Below are 15,810 nucleotides of genomic sequence, written 5' to 3' on the forward strand. Positions count from 1 at the left end.
AAACTAAAATTATGTATGACTGTCTTTAATTTATGAATGTATTCTAAAAGAAATCAAAATAGAAAATGTATTTGCTGACTTTTCTCAAAGGTATTATTTACAATACATTTAGAAAAATCTACCACTACATATCTTTACGTTGATCCAACTGTGTATTGATACTACTTTTATTTTGTTGCTGTTCATAATTAATCAGATTTAGTAATATTGTTGCAGGATTTTTTTTAACCTCAATTCCCGGGGTTCCTCATCTTGCAGCTTCGAAGAATAAAGAGGTGGACACAAAATGAGTAGCAGGCAAAAGTTTATTACAGTATAAGATCAAAAAGGAAGAATTGTATGAAACCTGTCTTTATAGACAGGGGACATTTGAAGGTGAGTACCTGCGACTATAGACAAGGGGCCTTGTCTTAGAAGGTTCTCGTCGCCCCCTCCCTTTTTTTTCCCCCTCGTTCTTTCTCAGGTACTACCCTTCCTTATTGGCTTAATAACTCTAGCTACTGGGTTTTCCACTCCTGATTGGCTCAACTCCATTGTGGGAGAGATGGTCGATGGCCATACAGTTCCTTGTGGGTCACAGGTTTTATGGTCTACTTTCTTTAGTCAGGTGTTTTGTCAAATTCCTAAGGGGAACTTGAGGGGCAGTAGGTGGTGTCTGTTACATTCTTAAGAGGAACATTATGCCTGAGGGGGTTTGCTGTGATCAGACACTCCCAGCATTGTTTCAAAATATGTGTTTTTCCCCAACCAGGGAACTCATGTCCTAATTTTCCCTCTCTGTCTATTTTACCCTATCTTTTCCCTATCATAATATTAAATTTTATATTTAATTTGGGAACATTCTTAGTTAAGGATAAATTTCTTATAACATTTACTGATTTCAAGAGTGTAGGCGTTACTAAGAATTAATTCAGAAGATTGTACTAAAAAGCAAGAAAGTACAGCAATAGTTACTTGTTTGTTTTTATTTTAGTACAATCTCTTAAGAATTGACAATTATGATTGTTAAGTGCTATTTTCATCACTCAATAGATCCATTCATCTGCTTACAAATTACTAATTTCATTTTTCTTCAAAAGTATACAATTTATTCTTAAAAGGAGAGAGAGGTGGTCATATGTGTCATATGTACTAGTAAAATGAGAAAAACACAAATTAAATATATTATTAATTTACTTCATATTTCACAAATAAAATGAATTTTTATTATTTAAATTGTCAACGATAACATGGTAAATAGAATTCATTCTGTTAGTGACATAAATGCAAAATTAAATGCAGATTACATTTAAATAGCAAATTATTTTGTATAACTCATTAATATTAAAGCCATTCTATGTTCAAAGTAGAGTAAGGGGTAAAATACTATATATGCTATAAAAAGTACTCTAAACAATTTATAATTAAGTAGATGAAATTTCAAAAGCATAATTAATGGCTAAAGAATTTAATAACAACAAAAAATGTTCTTTGAAATAGGTAAGCAGTGTTAAAATGAGTCATAGAATGGTTACTTCCAGAAGATAATCTAGGAAAATATTATGAGTGAGAAAACACTGATTTAGAACCCAAATTTTAGCCTTTGAAATCCTACTAATTTTTGAATAATCAGAAATAAGAGGTAGAGAAATTACATATAAGAACAACTTTGTAAGTAAACTGAAGGCATGCAAATAAAAAGAAAAAAAAAACCTTCAAGTTGTTTGTAACATAGAAATGTCTAAAAGAGAGGAAGAGCATGAAAAATATATTGGGAAGCTGGATTATTAAAGTTCTTAAATACAAGGCTAAGAACATGATATATATATCATGTTATAATCTAAGGGACAAATGACAGGGATAAGTAAGGTTTGCATTTGAGTTTGTTTAGGATGACAATAATGAGTTCAATCTTCTACATTTTCCCTTAAATGTTTGTACCTTGCAGATGGTTAGACATATGGACCTTCATTTCTAGTTGTAATAGAGACTGAATTATTCAGTCTCTGAGAGAAAGGGTCAGAGGAATTCATTGTAATCTTGTGACAAGTCTAGATCATTGAGGAAAGCATGCAGTCACACAAGGGCTGTGACCAATAAGTGAGTTTGGCATTGTGGTGAAAATGAGATAATCCCAAAGTAGAGCAACAGTTCTAATAGTGGTAGGAACTGAAAAGCAAAAAGTAGTAACTGGATGTATGAAGGGAATATTTGTAAGAATGAGACAGCAAAGGAGACTAAAGAATGAATGTTGTGGAGGCCAAAGAAAATGGCTGTAGGAGTTTTTAAGAAGGAGGTAAATAGACATAGGTATCAACTCAGCAAAATGCTGAAGTATAAGTGGAAGTAAAGAGCAAGGAATAATGGGGAACAGGAGGTTTACTAGAAGTACAGTTATTTATTTATTTATTTTTATTTTTATTTTTATTTTTATTTTTATTTTTATAAGTAAGCTCCATGCCCTACATGGGGCTTGAACTCACAACTGTAAGAACAAGAGTCACATGTTTGGGCACCTGGGTGTCTCAGTTGTTAAGCATCTGACTTTGGCTCAGGTCATGATCTCACAGTTGGTGAGTTCCAGTCCCACATGGGGTGAGCACAAGCCCTGCTTTGGGTGAGCTCATGTTCTACTTCAGGTGAGCATGAGCCCACCTTGGGTAAAAACAGGAGCCCCAGGTGAGCCCCCCTTCTCTCTCTCTCTCTCTTTCTCTTAAAAAAAAAAAAAAGTCACATGTTCTACTGAGAGAGCCAGTCAGGGGCTCCTAGAAGTGCATTTAATGATATCTGTGTGGCCTGGCCAGAGTTCAGAATACGGATATACATGCCTGAAATGCTACCCAAACCTTAGTTAAGTCCAATATCTGGTAAACTCAAAGAAAATGTGCTTAATATTGCCTTTTCATTTTTTATTCATATTCAGATGGAATCTTTCATCTTCAATTAGATTGTAAATCACAAACAAATATGACACTCAAGGAATTGATAAAGAAACTAAATTTCAGGAAAATAACTCATTAAAAATTTCTGACAGAAGAGGAACTGGATGTGAGTGAAAAATTACAAATGTGTCATTGTCGAAGAGGATAATTTAGCAAAGGAATTCTATCTCCTAGAATGTATTTTACTTGAACTATTCCCAAATTCCACACTGTAAAATTTTATTGACTACCATTCTCAGATAATGGTAGTAATGTGGATTATCATTTATCTCTGATCTGGCTATGGAAAGAAGAATACCATGGGCTTTAATGATTTTTATTTTACTACAGTATATTATAATTACTATTCAAAAGGAGGAAAAAAATCAAACAAAAATATATTTCACCACAATGTTTGCTAAGTAGAGTAACTTGCTTCTTTAACAATACCTGGTTAAATGAGAACCGACTCTATAAATAATCACATTTGCTGATGTTTAGAATGTAGAACATATAAGAAAATTGAAAAATAATAAATTCATGAGCAAGAAAAAAATTTAATTTAACATTAACTGCATAGGGTGATTTTAAAAGACAAGGTATATTGATTATTTACATTAACAAAGTAAGCATGATCTCCTGCATATATATTCTAAGTTAGTTACATTTCGATGACTATTAATTCCTGGTGTAAAGACTATAATTCTTAGAATTAAATATAAGTAGATTTTATCACAAAGAAGTGACAACAATGTGAAACATAAAGGAAATAAGAAAGATTTTGACTAATACTTGGAAAAATGACTCTTTATATTGAAACAAAATACATGAGAAATGTAATGTATTTTTAAAATAATTTATTTTCTTATAATCAATCACTTCCATATTGTACTCTTTTATAATATATTATATTTTCTGTTTAAGAAAATTATAATTTCAAAGATTATATAATACAATTAACTGTCCTTTTGTTTTATTTTATTTTTCAGTTTTGTGTTTGCATATTTAGAATATACTCTACACGCATGTATTTGCAAAAACTGAAATTCCAGGTCAATTTTAAAATTGAATAAAATTTTTTGGGAAAAATATTTTAAGTGTAAAAGAATGGAAACATATTGTACTGAAAACATACTGAATTGCTAAAAGAATAGATTTTAAAAGTCATCATAGCAAGAAGAAAAAACAATTTATATCACTAGGTGTGGTGGTGCATGTTAACTAGACTTACTGTAGTGATCATTTGGCAATGTATACAAATATTGAATCATCATGTCATACACCTGATACTAATAAACTGTTATATGTCAATCATATCTCAATTTAAAAAACAAGACTAGAAAGAGATCTCTGCAAAACCCCACATTTTCATGCTGTGCATAAGGAGACATATTCTATCTTTTACACAAATATAACTCAAACATTGTATCTGCTCACTCAAGCCATGTTTGAACCTGTTGGGAGTCTGTCTGGCTTTCTACAAAGACCTCATTAAGTATGTAATAAAGAGGCGCCTGGGTGGTTCAGTCGGTTGAGTGTCAGACTTCAGCTCAGGGCACAATCTTGCGGTTTCTGAGTTCGACCCCGTGTCAGGCTCTGTGCTAACAGCTCAGAACCTGGACCCTGCTTCCGATTCTGCGTCTCCCTCTCTCTCTGTCCCTCTCCCCTTCAGGCTCTGCCTCTTTCTCTCAAAAATAAATAAACGTTAAAAAAATTTTTTTTAAGTATGTAATAAAACTTTCTATCCCCTCTTGGAACATGTATAGTGATATCAGTCTGAGCATCCAAACCAAATTTGGGTTTGGGACATGCATCTCATCTCTGTGAAGTCACTATAATGCTTCATAATTGGTTATACAAATACAATTTTATAGTATTTGATTATCCACTCAGTTTTAAAACTATTATGAATAACTCAAAAGAGAGGTGAAGCAACCTAACACGAAATTCTGGATTCAGTTCAATTGACTATTTTTATGGCTCCGTGATTTTGGTGAATGACTCAATTTTTTAAGCTGATGAAACTTTTTGCTGAAACTAATATAAACATCTATGTTTAGATGTTTTTTAGTGTTTATTTTTGAGAGAGAGAGAGAGACAGAGAGAGACATGAGTGGAAGAGGGACAGAGAGAAAGGGAGACACAGAATCCAAAACAGGCTGCAGGCTCTGAGCTGTCAGCACAGAGCCCGACACAGGGCTCAAACCAATGAACTGCAACATTCATGACTTGAGCTGAAGTCAGATGCTTAACCAACTGAGCCACCCAGGTGCCCTAAACAGTATGTTTATATGGAGGCTGCCTAAAGTATACAGCTTCTTAGTGTCAGTTTTACAACTTTAACAATAATGTTTTTGATACCATATTCCAGTAACACCTGCTCTAATGTAAATGTGGGAAATTTACAAAATAAGGGATGAAATAATTTCTGATAAAAAAGTTGAAAGTCCAACACGCATAAAATAAGTTTTATAGTAAATAGAATTCTTAATAAAAATATAAATCTTCTAACACTTGGGGCACTTCAAGTTAGCATATGAGTCAACATTGATGCTGTCATCATTAAGAACAATCAGTGCTTAATGTGTGTCAAGACACAGGAGGAAGAAAATTTTGTTAGGACTCTTCTGAATGAAAATGTTTAGTTCCTGTGAGCAGCTGCCCTTAAGGCTTGACTTTCACTTTAGTAGAATGAATGCCCTTTCATTTCTCCCTCCATCTAAATACAAGTCCAAAACAGTATTTCAGAATGAAATCTGAAGAGGAACACTAAAGAGCCAGTGCAGGCCAGGGGAAGCAACAGTAATTACCCCTCGAGTTGTTTTTATTGTTTACATGAGAATAATCAATTGACCACTTGGAGTAATCAGGCAGTCAGCAGGGAATCTCTCCAGTCTGGACAAGTCAGTGAAGATACAGCCCAGACTTGCACTTGTATTATCTGGGGCTCTCTGACTCTGGGTGGGAGCCACTGCAAGGCACATCCACTCTTGATGTGTCTAAACCCAGCCAACATCAGGGAGCCAAATTTCATCACTCAACTCTGCCTGTGTGAATTCGCTCGTAAAATTATAAATTTGAACCGCATAAAGTTGCTATTTTGCAGGTCAAAAACATTAAAAAACCAACATTTTTTTAACAGATCAGTAATATCTTTCCTTTTGATGTAATAAAAGTAATTGATACCTCTTTCAGGTGTCACAGAGCAATGACCTCATTATAATTTTAACTCTGCAGCTCAAGGCTTGTGCCACTAGAATTATTTTTTGTATACTAATAAAGTATCTCAAATAGTAAAGAGTCTGATAAATAATCAAATTAATCAATAACTTATTACTACAAGTCAAATTTCTCTGAGTTTATTAAAATTTTGTAACACAAGGGGAGTTTAGAGGAAAACTGACCTGTTTATAGACATTTAGCTATTATTTGAAATCTAGATACTCATAAGTAGTCAATGAATGCTAAATATAATTTTCACAATGATATTATTGAATATTTTTCTGGGTTAGATTTTGTATAAGAAAATTACTATGAGACTAATTTAAATCAAAATCACTTATGAAGCAGCTATAGAGTGGCATCTCAAGAGATGAGTAGATTGATATTTGGAAAAACTCAGTATTTTGTGGCAGGTTGTTAGAAAATGAGACTTCCAAAAATGCTGTCAGAAGAACTTTAAGATTTTAGAATAACCATGCAGCTTGGGGCTTGGAAGCAGGTAGATACATACTTGAAGTAAATTATCTGTACTGGTAATCATTAAAAGTCAGGATGCACAACAAATAAGAATTTATTACCATTGCAAAACCTTCAAAAGTATCTCCTGCTAGGGCATGCTTTTGATGATAATTGAGGTACAGATAAGATACCCATATTTTTCAATGCTAATATGTATGTATCTTTGGTCTTCTGTTTTAATCAGACAAATGACATTCAGTGAGCTATATTTATATATATTTAAAAAAAAGCAACACCGATCTTGGTCTTCTCCTTGCAGTTCAAAGCAAGAGGGGGCCAGTAATAAAACAACTTTTAACATTCCACTCTTCGCTCATCTCTATTGATTTACGTCTTGTTTTCAATAACCTGGCCAATAAATGATCCACTCTTTGTTTTAAAAATTCAATTTAAGAATATATAACCAACTCTCTCGATACATTTCTTGGCATTTAGTATTAATACTTGTGTCGGGCATTTATTTTTATAAATTTTGGGGGTGAATAAGGCTTACTCTTGGCTGCTTTCCTTGTATGTGACCTGCTCTTGTTAGCCAAACTCTGAGGCACACATACAGTGAACATTACATAGAGTCTACTGTCTGGTAAGACAGTGAAAAGTAGACCAAACACACCAGGTCAGACTCTCCCTGAGGGAGGGGGACTTGAGATAAAGTGTTGAAGTCAGAAACAAGAATGTGGACTATGGAAGAGGATCTACCCCACACAGGTGTATATGAGGGCCAGCTGCCCATGAGGAGGAGGGCTACAAGGGTAGTACAGTGCCAAATGCTTCATTGTTGCAAAAGGAAGAATGATTGAACAGTTTAAACAATCTTTTAACTTGTCTGTTCAGGGTTGGTTGAATGAATGCATCACTGTGCAGGCTGATTGTTTAATGCCAAGTACATTTTGATTTTTAGGAACTGCGTTGGCCTATTAAGTCAGTTAGGTTGAGTCTAGAGAGTATAACTTGAGTCCCCATAGCAGTGAAACTATAACTGCTTTCTATTGATTTTAACTAAGTTTCAAAAACTAGTTTCCCACTTTATATTCTCTTAAGACTTACCTAGTTGCTATCTTTAATTTTTCATAGTGTACAGGCTCAAGGCTCTAGAAGTTATCAACTTCATGGAGCCCACATTTCCTTAACTAAAGGAACTCATCTCTCTTGATTGAGCTGATTAATAGGAATTTTAAAGCAGGTACACGAAAGTGTTGTTCTTATCTTCATATTAGATGGGTTTGAATTAAGACCCTAGTATCTTGAAATAAGAGAAATGAGAGGGCTTTAAAATGATAAAAATTGGAATCAACAATAGGTAATTGTTATGATTATTTGTGCACAAAATACATGGGTATCAGCATTTATGAAGCAAAAAATAGAGATATTTCAAGCAGAAGTTGAAACAAACCCATTTACCCCTCTCATATATTGTTCAACATTATTAAGAATCTAAATGCAATCAGTAATACAATTTAAAAGTTAAAGAAATTTATATGCATATCAAACTCTATGTCACTGAAACATAAAAATATTTTTGAATGTCTATGGAACCATGAAAAATTGATATATATTTGATTATAAAAACCCAGATAGTCTAAAAGTAGGTAAAGTCTACATTACTAAAATAAAATACTATTAAATACTAAAACAGAAATCAAATACTATATTAAAAACAATCTTATTAAAGTTAAACAGAACACTTTTGCAATATTTAAAGAAGATATCACAAAGTATTTGGTAAATAAATTAAATGAACAGACTACACATAATTACTGTTAGGATTTAGCAAATTCAGTCCTCAGAGAAAAATTAATAGCCCCATGTATACTTTTTTATACTAGTACAAAATATGAAAATTAGTGAATCAAGTCTATAAATCAAAAGAAAACTAGAGAAGAGAATACAAATGAAAGCAGAAATTAATTAACCACAAAACTTTAAAAAGTGGAGCTGATGGATATACACAGCTATTGGCTTATTGAAAAAAAAGAAGAGTAGAAGTTAATATTTATTCCCACTATAATTCTATACTATATTAGTGGTAATTGACAACTGGGAATTTCAATTAATGAAATTACCATACTCAAAATGGATCATAGACTAAAAACATATCATCTAAAACTATAAACTTCTAGAAGAAATCTTATTTTTTTTTATAATTTTTTTTTAATGTTTATTTATTTTTGGGACAGAGAGAGACAGAGCATGAACGGGGGAGGGGCAGAGAGAGAGGGAGACACAGAATCGGAAACAGGCTCCAGGCTCCGAGCCATCAGCCCAGAGCCCGCCGCGGGGCTCGAACTCACGGACCGCGAGATCGTGACCTGGCTGAAGTCGGACGCTTAACCGGCTGCGCCACCCAGGCGCCCCTCTTCTCTTCTTTTTTTTCAATTTTTTTAATGTTTATTTGTTTTTGAGAGAGACAGAGACAGAATATGAGTGGGTTGGGACAGAGAGAGAGAGGGAGACACAGAATCTGAAACAGGCTCCAGGCTCCGAGCCATCAGCCCAGAGCCCAACGCGGGGCTCGAACTCGCAGACCGTGAGATCGTGACCTGAGCTGAAGTCGGACGCTTAACCGACTGAGCCACCCAGGTGCCCCTCTTATTTTTTAATTTTGTTAACAAAAGATTTATCCAACTTGACACCAAAAGCAGGATCTTAAAAAAAGTTAGATATTAAAAAAAAAATTAACGTTTATCTATTTTTGAAAGAGAGAGACAGAGCACTAGTAAGGGGAAGGGAAAATCTGAAGCAGGCTCCATCCAGGCTCTGAGCTATCAGCACAGAGCTTGATGCGAGATTCAAACCCAACAGTGAGATCATCACCTGAGCCAAAGTCGGGTGCTTAACTAACTGAGCCACCCAAGCACCCTAAAAAAGCTGGATTTTTTAGGGGCGCCTGGGTGGCGCAGTCGGTTAAGCGTCCGACTTCAGCCAGGTCACGATCTCGCGGTCCGTGAGTTCGAGCCCCGCGTCAGGCTCTGGGCTGATGGCTCGGAGCCTGGAGCATGTTTCCGATTCTGTGTCTCCCTCTCTCTCTGCCCCTCCCCTGTTCATGCTCTGTCTCTCTCTGTCCCAAAAATAAATAAAAAAAAAAAAAAAAAAAAAAAAAAGCTGGATTTTTTTCAGTGAGATCATCACCTGAGCCAAAGTTGGGTGCTCAACTAACTGAGCCACCCAAGCATCCTAAAAAAGCTGGATTTTTTAAAAGTTAAGTGCTTCTGCTCTTAAAATACACTGTAAAGAGAGGTAAAGAAAACATTTGCTATTACATGTCTGATAAAATACTTGTATCCAGAATATGTAAATAATTCCCAAAATTAAATAATAAAAATTGAAGAACCTAATTTAAAGTGTACATAAGATTTGAACAGCTACTTCACCAGGGAAGATACCAAGTAAGCAGAGAGAAAGATATTCAACATCATCAAGTCATTATGAAAATACCAATTAAAACCATGATGAGACACCACATCTATTAGAATGACCCTGTTAAATATTGGCAAGGAAGTAGAACTACTGGAATAATCATATCATTGCTGGAAATATAAGATTTATATCTTTGAAAGTCAGTTTAGCAGTTTTCTGGAAAGTTAAACACATACCTAATATATGCTCAATCTATTCCACTTCAAGATTTATACAAAAGAAATGAAAGCAAATTCCAATACATTGTGTACGCATGCAAATGTTCATAGCAGCTTTATTCTTAATAGCTAGAAACTAAAAACAACACAAATGTCCATCACTAGTGAGTGAAGAAATAGATTGTGGTATATCCATACAGTGGAATGTAGCTCAGCAATACAATTTAAATAACTATAGTTATACACAAAAAAGTGGATGGATATCAAAATTACACTGAATGAAAGATAACAAAAAGTATGTATATTGTATATTTCTATTTATATGAAATTCTTAAAAACATAAACTCATATATAGTGATAGAAAACATGTTACTGTTTGCCTGTGGAGAGAGTATGGGGATGGGGACAAGGAAAGGCTAGAGGAAGGGATTGCAAAAGAGCACAAGAAAACTTCTGGAGGTAATAGTTCTATTCATTATCTTGATTGTATTGATGATTTCTTTGGGTAGACAGATGATAGAGGATAGATTAATAGTTAGAAATATATATACATAGGTGTCAAAAGTTATAAAACTATATGCAGCTCAATGAATTTCAATCATACCTAAAGAAGGTTGTTCTAAAAATACTAAGTCTGTAATAAAACCATTTGTGCTATCTGGTTGGCAAAGGTTTTATAAAATGTCACCTAAGTGATTAAGTCATCAGAAAGTAAAGTCCCATTATTTTTTGCAGTTGTATGAATTCCTATGAATTCTAGAGTTTAAATTAGCTATATATATCAAATATGTGAATCTCCACTAACAGTAGTTATTCAACAGGATATTAATGTAACAGGATATTAAAATGAGAATCTTTCTCTCTCAGAGTTGACTGAATTTTCAGACTTGAAAACACTACAATTGTGGCAAGGTACCTCCATATCCAAAAACTAAATGTTAATCTGCCAGTATATGAAAATCTAAAATGCTATAAAATCCTTTTGGCTAACATTAACTGTCACTCACCTTGTGGGTATAAGTGTTGAGGTAAGAGGTTTGGAGAGGACGGTTAAGTTGGCATGTTGTGTATGGTGCAGGGAGCTGATAGCATTTTTTCCTTTCTTTCTTTCTTTTCTTTCTTTTCTTTCTTTCTTTCTTTCTTTCTTTCTTTCTTTCTTTCTTTCTTTATCTTGAGGAAAGTGAATGGGGATTCATAGGAACCACATAAACATCTTGACTTGTGTGTTGGCATTGTGAGGAGGTAGGACATGATGTTTATAACTTCGTGACTGCATTAATGACTAGGTAGATGCTTTGTTGGCTTTGCTGTAGATAAGTAAATAAACCTAATGGGGGATGGTTGCACTTTATGGTAGGACACGGCTAAAACTTAATGGATGTTCTGCTGTCCTAATCAACCCCAAGATATTTTTAAAAGGACCCTGAATAGAAAAAGGGGTAGAACTAAAAATCAGCATCTAAAATTCAGCAGAGAAAAAAAAAAAACAGGACAGAGTTTTTATTTATATTTCATATACATGATTCTTATAATGTTTTGGAAGCTCCCTATGAAGTAATATTTAGCATTTTGTCAAGATTACTTACATAGAGGAAAATGGTGAGTTTTTGATTTATGAAAAGAAACTTGATGACTTTCTTTTATCTAGAACTATGAAAATCAATGTTCAATGATGCACAAATGTCAACCACAGTCCTACCAGATGCAAGTATGCATGACAACCGAAGGAAAGTCATTTAAAATAAGACAGATGACTTTTTCATATTTCCTCTAATTTTTAAAAACTATTTGCAGTTACTGAGTGAATTTTTTTCTTCAGTGTGTACGTAGATTCCTGATAATACCATAGTCCTAGTAAAAGAGCAAATACCCAAGCGTGATTTTTCCACCCAAGAACGGACGGACATTTGAATTTGGGATTTGTCCAACTCCTTTTGTAAAGAAAGAGAAAATTGCTTTTTTGCCAACTCTTAAGTGTTTTTGCTTTATAGGTGTGTACTGGGTATAGGTGTGTTTGCTTTATAGGTGTGCATAGGTGTGTACTGGGGCCCATGGTTAACGCAATTCCTTGCATCGTACATGGCTTTCACTTTTCCTCTCACTCAATTGTTGTGCGATGCAAACAAGAAACAATCATGGTCTTAACTATGCAATATAGGAGAGACACTAAGCAAGTCAACGTATTTTAGGGATAATGTAAAATTTTTACAAAGTTATATGTTTTGTTATTATTTTGGCAGCAGGAAGTTAGAAGGGACAATGCATCGCCTCTTTGTGTACTCTAACAAATTTCATTAGGAATCATTTGTGGCGCCCCGTGTGATTTCATCAATGCTTTGTTGGAAGAAAGCAGAAGCAGAACATGACAGCTATACACAATGCACCCATGGAATAGTCAAATTATTTTGTTTCCCAATGACTTCCTCAAGGTCCATACTTGGCTGCTGTAAATTTAGAGAATTTTCATTGATTTTTCAAGAAAATGAAAGCATTACAAGATTGTTATCATTTTGCATTTCTTGAAATAAATAAACTTTCATTAAATGGAACCCACCTGTTCCATACATCCTAGCAAACATTTAAACTTTCCAGCTTGATGACTTTACTCTTCAACTTTTCAGAGGTGGGACAAATTTCATTTCATTCCTATTTAATTTACCTTTATACATCCCAGTGGAACTAAAGTAGTGAGATGTCAAGGCAGGGGCTCAAGCAGTCACCCTGCAAACCTTCTAGTTATTTCCTCTGAATCTTTAGCAACCACTAACATATATATATATATATATATATATATATATATATATAATAGGTGAAATCTTATAAGACTAAAAAATATCACTAACATATATATATTAGTAGAACTTAAGAGAAAATCTACAGACTACAGATTCTAAAGTAAAAAGTATAGTTAGTTAACACAATTTAGTGTCTGGAAATAACAATTATTTTATATTAAAAAAACTATGGTGTGTGTATATAAAATATCTCATATATACAAATATACACAAAGAAACATAGTTTCTTATAAGAATAGATAAAAGTGTTTTATTTAATTATAATTCATTACCTGATTAGAAGAGTATATTTGAAGATCTAATTTATATTTGTAATTATGTTAAATATAAATAAAGCTTTAGGAAAATGCATCTATAATGAAGTGGCAATCATATTTTATTCACTCATATTTTTCAAGATATCTTCAATAAGACTCAAGAAGATGTAGACACTATGAGACAAAATCCCAATCAAAAAAGTTTTATAAAAATTGAAAATAACAGGATTTATTTAATGACCATTCTTAATATATATTGGACACTGCTAGATTTCATAATGAGATTTTTATTAATACAAAATTGGACAATGTTGTGGTCTAAAAATAAATATACTCTCTATCTTTGGGAAATAGTAATCATGAACAAATAAAGCAACTTAGGACCATAGTGAAATATAGTAAAATAAAACACATACCAAATTTTGAAAAATAACCCTAAAATATTGAGTGTAATAATTCCTAGAAATATCTGTATTCATCAAGGAACCCAATTGGTCTAATTTAACCTTGTTTACTGTGCCTCAACTGAATTGACTCTAACTTGGCCTCCTTTGGCATAGCTAGGCTTGAGCCCCTGTCATATATTTCTGTGCTTAATTTAGGCTGCAATTTCTCAGCAAATAAGGTGTATCACTTTTCTACTCAGGTCTACATCTGAGTGTGATCTTGAATCATGGGAAATTCTGGATGGGTTTTTCCATGAAATATGCAGTCAAGAGAAACTTGTGAGGGCGGGTGACAATGTGAACCTACTTTCCAATTTTCTGCCTAAACCCTTCACACTAACCTCCTACTCACCAACACAAGTCTCCAATTCCCCAACTCTGCTGGATGGGCTAGCAGTGTGGGGTTCCCTGTCATGTGGTGTTCATTATGCATTGTTTAAAGGAACTCAAACTCTCTATATCATTATTTATTTATCTAATTCATCAATCTATCAATTAAAAAGCTACAACTGTTTCATAAATGTCATTTACTTAAATTAACATGTGTCTACATGCATGAGTATTTATTTTTATAGAGTTTACTGTCATCATATTCATAGTTTTAAATTTAGCAACGATGAAGTTAAGAGCTAATATGTAGTATCATTATGTATAAATTGCTTATAATCCAAGTTTATTAAATTTTGTGTTCAAAGTCATTTTGACAATATTATTTATGGTATTTTAGGAGCCCAGGCAGACTGCCTCATAATGTAACACAACAGCATGTTAATTATTTTGAATTTAAGTTACCTGGGAAACACTCAGAGCCTCATACGTGCTCCCACAACCAGGAAATAAATCTCCCACATGAAAAGTACCCTCCCTGTAATAATAAGTAAAAAGGCATTCTTACTACCAGATCCAGGGACTTTAAAACAGAAAGCTGTAGAAACAAATCTTGTTACATTTTTTACTAACCTATTACCTCAGTCCAAATTCCACTTAGAGGTCCTTATTAATTAAGTTCCCAAATCCCTTTTTTCTTTTTTTTTTACATTTATTTTTTGAGAGACAAAGTACAAGTTGGGGAGGGGCAGAGAAAGAAGGAGACACAGAATCCGAAGCAGGCTCCAGGCTCTGAGCTGTCAGCACAGAGCCTGACATGAGGCTCGAACTCACAAACCGTGAGATCATGACCTGAGTCGAAGTCGGACGCAGTCTGAGCACCCAGAAGCCCCTAAATCCCTGTTTTCTTTATCCTATCAATGTCTCACAAATTTATTGTCTCTTTGTCTAAAATATATATAAACTGCTTGCCTTGGTCATTTCTTTCAGTCTCCATTTCATTATTTTGTCCCCATGCTTGCATAATAAAATTTTGGTTTTTTTCTTCCTGTTAATCTGTCTCATGTCAATTTAATTCCTAAATCAGCTGGAAGAACATTGAGAAAAGAAATAAATTTCTTCCTCCTCTATAGTACCTTTATATAATAATAATTTAAAAAATTACTGCACTGGAATTAAAACAATATAAAAAACTTCATCACAAGACCTTAGAAGATTTAATACATTTTTAGCATTTTATCACCTTTGTCAAAAAAGGTAATGGAAGTAAAACAAGCACCTGTCATGAAATTTGATCTTATTCCGTATAACAGTGAGCTCTGATATTGGCTAAACTTTATATTGTTCTGCCTATTCATCTATAAAATAGGAAACATAATATGTTCTATTTGCATCACTGCAATGTTAATGAGGATTAGTGAATCAATATATAAGTCAAGTGGTCTTAGGACACAATTTGGTTGTAAAGAATCACTTCATAGTTGAGAGAGTTATATGATGTAGAACAGGCTTTATTGAGAATAGAGTATGTTTCACTGATCTTGTAAATTGCCCCATTACATATCAGATTTCACTTTTTCCAGTTTATTGACAAGAAATAATCTTCAAAAATGGACATGGGACATTTGTCAATGTCTATCTGTATCATACAATTGCAACTAAATAGGTACGGCAAATACATTTCAGTCAACTGGGCATTTCATACATGTTAGCCAATGTGATGATATATAGGATATAGGGAGGAGATGGGCCATTTGTGATGAATTCAG

The sequence above is a fragment of the Panthera uncia genome (genome assembly GCF_023721935.1).
Source record: "Panthera uncia isolate 11264 chromosome B2 unlocalized genomic scaffold, Puncia_PCG_1.0 HiC_scaffold_24, whole genome shotgun sequence".
NCBI lineage: Eukaryota > Metazoa > Chordata > Mammalia > Carnivora > Felidae > Panthera > Panthera uncia.